Here is a 5,185-nt window from a genome sequence, read left to right on the forward strand (position 1 = left end):
TCTGCTCAGTTTGTTCTTTTGGCTTTTGACAGCTGCTTACGTCAGGCCTCTGTCGTGTAAACAAATGAGAAAGACGTATGAACACATGAATCCTGGTGGATGGAGCGGTTTGTACAACCTACAACTTGCATCACCTGCACAGTTGTGTATTTGCACTGACTTTTTTTATTGCAGTTCTGTCCTGTATGAGCAGCAGAGAAAAAGATGATATTTCTGTGAGAAGCTCAGCACATGTGTGCTGTAAACACAGTGAAGACAGTCAGTCTTCCTCAGCGTGTGCGATTTCCAGACTGGACTTATACCTCAGGTCTGTACAACCTGTTTTCATTATTGCATCAGCTGCACAGCTGTGTGTGGATTTTTCATTTTTATTTTATTACAGATCTCTTCAAAGCTGTGAGTCTTCTCTGTCTAGCTTTGAATTTTATTTTGCAGACACACAGTTTATTTGCTCAATTCAACCAGGAGGTTTAAGGAATGAAGCACTTGAAAGGTTAAGTGTTTATTTATTTGGGTTTTTTTGGTTTTGTGTGGTAGTTATACACAGCGTACTGTAATGTTTCCAGAGAGCACATATACAACAGGTCTGTCCAACCTGTGTTTCCATCACTGCACCAGCTGCACCGTTTATTTGTTTCCAATTATAGCGAGCAGTTTGAGAAATAAATAAAGTTCAAGTATTGATTTATTTTTTCTTTCCAGGTGTTTGTGTAGTAATTGCTGTATACTGCAGTATTGTCATGACCCGTGCCATGCACGGTGGTTTTGTTTAGTTTCTCTTGTTGATTCTTGCCATTGCCTCATTTAGTTACTGTTGTCTGAGTCATGCCATGTTTTTGTATTAGTCTCTACCCTTGCCCTGTCTTGTTTGTATTTTGTTAAGTTTCCCATTGTGTCTTGTCTTTGCCTGGTTTTTGTTACTTCCTGTTTTATTTTGAAGGTTCATGTCATGTGTCTTTGAGTTGCTTTACTTCCTGTGTTTTCCCTCCCGTGTGATTGTCAGATTGTTTCCACCTGTGTCTCATTAGTGTTCTTCCACTCGTGTATTTAAGTCCGTGTCTTCCCCTTTGTCTTTGTCGGGTCGTTGTCTGTGTTTCATAGCCAAGTTCATGTATCCTTGTTGCCCTTGATTCCTTTTCATAGTCCTAGCCAGTGAGTGAGTGTTTGTCATTGTGATTCCTTTGTCCTGTCCGAGTTGTGTTTCTTGTTGCGTTACCTTTGTTCATGTCCGTGTTTCTGTTCAGGTCTGAGTTGTTCCTTGGTTCGTCTTTGTCTTTCGTTCGCCACAGTTCTGGTTAGTTTATCGTCTTGTTCTTGTCTTCGTTCGTGTTCATGTCTTGTTTTGTGTAGTGTACCCATTCTTAGTGTTGTCTGTCATTCCCTAGCTGTGTTGAGTTTCCCAGGTCACAGTTCTGTTGTGCGTGTCATTTGTTTTACATTAATAACTTAGTTTCTGTTTTCTTAGTTCATAGCCTTGCCGATTTGTTCTCGATAAAGAGTGATTTTCTGTTTTTGTTGTTTAGATTCTTGTTTCTCTGTTTTCTAGGAATGTATTTTGAGTTGAGTTTCTTATCTAGTTCTTTCAGTAGTCAGTTCCGTTTTCCATAGCCCTTTGTGTTTCCTCCTTCGGGAGCGTTTTGTGTTCTTTATTGTATTCATTGTTATTCATAGTCTCGTCCCTTACATGTGTCTTGTAGTAATGTGTCTTTCCCTGTGTTGTGTTGTTGTTGTGTGAATTCTGTTACCCTTGTGTGTCGTTAGCCATTAGCCCTCTGAGTTTGGTTGTCTTGTTTCCTTGAGTTTAATAAATTTATTAATTGAACCTAGCGCCCCCTTGTGTGTCTGCATTTGGGTTCAGTTCCCCTTAGTCCCCGCTTTCCTGACAAGTATATAAATGAATAAAACTGCATCTTTGTGTGTATGTGAGCACTGCATGATTGATTTTCACATGTGGAGGTATTTTTTGCTGAAGTATTGCTATTGGTTGTACTATTATACACATGAGCATCATAGTATGACTGCTGTGGGTATGCAGATGCTGCCCCCTCAAGACTGTCTGTGGGTATGGTGCCCCAAGTGAAAAAAAGATATACTTCAAATATATTTAAATATTGTAAAGTGTTTCCAGTTCATTTATTTAAACGTGTAGTTATTTCAAACAGATTGAAGGCGTACATTCATTAACTATACTACAGTTAAACATGTTGTTAGTCAAATTTAAGTTCAATATTTAAAGTGCACTTTTGACATGATTGTTGTCAAATAATTTTCAAGTATATTTTCAGTAATACATACAATACTCAGACGTTAGAGTAGTCGAGTTATCAGAAGGTCGGGGGTTGGCTTCCTGGTCCCTGCAGTCTACATGTTGAAGAATGACTGGCCATGATACTGAATTTGTTCCCGGTGCTGTGTCTGGGTTTGGAATTATGCATTTTTGGTGTTTATAGCACCCCCTATGTGTTGGGCTCGAAATACGTTGGTCGACTTATTCCCAAACAGAAGATTTGTACCAAGATTTGTTATGACTGAACAAATCATTAAAGCATTATATTAATTTTCCCACCCAAGTTTTGTGGCTTGTTTCTGAACTGACCTTGTTAATAGCAATGTGTAAATCAGTCCTGGAATGCTGTACACTCATTTTGGTGTTGATACAGTCAAAATCCAAAATTTGCATCACACCACTGTTTTTCACTTCATGCTAATTAGCAAAATATCCATGCATGGTGGACTTTTATTTAACTTGTGTGCCGTTTCAAGTCAATTGGACTCATTGTGTGAAGGGTGTGGCCTTTTCTGACTTTAATTACAATGCCACTGTCTGACCTCATGCTTCTTGACATGAGCAGGTAAGATCATGGTAATATTCTGTATAATTTTCAGCAGGAACGATGTAAACTATCATGAAGCCAGATTAAATTGGCTGTGACAGTTTAGAAATGACAGTGAGACACAAAAGCCAAATTTCAGGGAGGATGGTACATTTTTTTTTTAATCTCCTACTGAAAACCAGGGAGTCCCTCAGTCCCTAATGGTCCTGCGGCCAGGCTTGGATTTGATGCTCTCACCACTGCTGCCAGGGTTCAATTCCCGGCCAGGGAACGTACTTTTAGTTTTCTCGAGCTTTCTCCCACGTCACAATTCTGTACCTCCTGATGCTCATCTGCCCCTTGAAAAAAAGTATTTTTATTAAAAAAAAAATGTAATAACTATTTTCCTGAGTGGTAATAAAAAAAAACAAGCTACAAGCCAAGATTTTGTTCATAAGAGTCTGAATCTGTTCAGCAGCTACCTTCGGAGCTGTAGCTGTCGATGCAGCACAGAATCCCTTTAGCGCAATTTGAACACAGCTGATTGAAAAAGCCTCTCAGTTTTATCCAGAAGTCTTCCCGACCAAGAGGTCAGGCCATAGTATGCATTGGCCGGGAATCAAACCCAGGTCAACTGCTTGGGAAGCAGCTATGCTCACCACTATACCACCAATGCCAGGACATAAGCTTTTCCACCATCCATATAGATTTTCTTATCTGCTTCATGGTACATTCTGAAATTTTGCAGAGAGGTTGTTGTCCTGAGACCAACATTTTATGTTGGACTACAGCTGCCTGAACCAATCAACCTTTGTGATGCCATCATAGAGAGCCAATCCCTGCAATCCCTGCAAAATAGATCAAACTTGAGCCAAACCTTTAATGTGTCCTGTAAATATAAAGAATATTTGAGTCAATAAGAGCATACCAGCAAAACATCTAGCTATACCTAACAAAGCAAACAAACTTCCCTCCGTTGTTAGCGTTGCTTGAGCTCAGGGCAGTGATGCACATGTTATGATCATGCTGCTGCCTCTATCTAATGCTGCGTCTAGCAGCCACTCAAAGTGCTTTACAGCACATGCCACATTCACATGCACAGATCATCAGGAGCAAATTAGGGTTCAGCGTCTTAGCTGAGGACACGCAGAGCGGATCAGGCACGGATCAAACCCCTGACTTAATGTTTAGTGGATGTACTTCTGACACTTAGTTAATTTAAACACAAGATACTTGTGCTCAAAAAGAGGATTCATTCTCAGTGAAGAACCTTGGAGCTCTAATCTGCCTCTATACCTGCCAAAGAGCAGTGATTCCTAACACGTCTCTGGGGGTCATCAGGTGGAAACCTCCCTTCAACAGTGTTTCGCCTACTTAGTCCCACTACACCTCCAGGAGGTTAGGCAGTGAACTCCGGCGTCCCAGAGTCACCCCCCCTAGTGCCAGTTCACACTGCTCCTACACAATCCAAACAGCACCGCCACGTTCAACTGACCCAGAGATGCTCCAGGTAGTGGCCAGTACCGATGCTACCATTTAACTATTGCTAATGCTAATGCTAACCGCTAGGAAGAACAGAAGAAGACAATACAGTTCCGATGCTACCATTTAGCTAATGTTACGTGCTAACCGCTACCTGCTAAGAGGAACAGAAGAAGACAATAAAGCTAGATTCACCTATACTGTTAATGTTAATTGCTAGCTACCAATACTAACTGCTAAGATACTATCATACTACCACCGCTTTAGCTATTGTTAGCTGCTACAATGCTACCACAGGCCTAGATGCCACATGTAACTGCCGATTGCCACACTACCATCATCTACCCCTGCCTCTCACCAACTGCACCAAGAAAAAGCGGGGTGGGAATACAAACCCTGGTTCGGGTAGGGGATAGAAAATAAAGAGGTAGAGTCAAAAGATGGAAGTAGGGATTGGATACAGACCCTTGTTCGGGTAGGGGGTGGAAAATTTAGAGGGTGCTGGAGGTGGAGGCCTAAACCACAGACTAGATTTAACAGCCTCTTCTAACATTTCCTTCAAGAAGCAGCAAACCCTACCATTTCCTTCAAAAAGCAAACAGAGTAGGAAAACAAACCCTAACATTTCCTTCAAGAAGCAAACAAAACAGGAAAACAACCAAAAAGATCAAAAAAACAAGCCAACTCTGTATCTTACCACGCAAACTCACCTGAACAGGCCGCATGGTCCCAAAGAGAGACTCTAGCTGGCCACACCCCCACCTTATCTAAACTTCCTGGTTCTCTTCCTATTGGCAGAGCGAGAAGATGGGGCGGGGAAAGCAGAGCAGAGGAGAGGTGTCTTGTTAAGACTTTAACCTCTTCTCTTGCCGGGTTAGGCATGCATGTCC

General features: G+C 41.4%; 1 non-coding gene across 1 annotated transcript; it reads right to left on the bottom strand.

Annotated features, from left to right (window-relative positions):
• Positions 1 to 3,417: 3,417 nt before the first annotated feature.
• trnag-ccc lies at positions 3,418 to 3,489 on the bottom strand. Its single transcript has one exon. It is a non-coding gene; the product is annotated as a tRNA-Gly (tRNA).
• Between the last annotated feature and the right edge of the window lie 1,696 nt (positions 3,490 to 5,185).

This window comes from Chelmon rostratus, chromosome 22 (genome assembly GCF_017976325.1).
Source record: "Chelmon rostratus isolate fCheRos1 chromosome 22, fCheRos1.pri, whole genome shotgun sequence".
Classification (NCBI taxonomy): domain Eukaryota; kingdom Metazoa; phylum Chordata; class Actinopteri; order Chaetodontiformes; family Chaetodontidae; genus Chelmon; species Chelmon rostratus.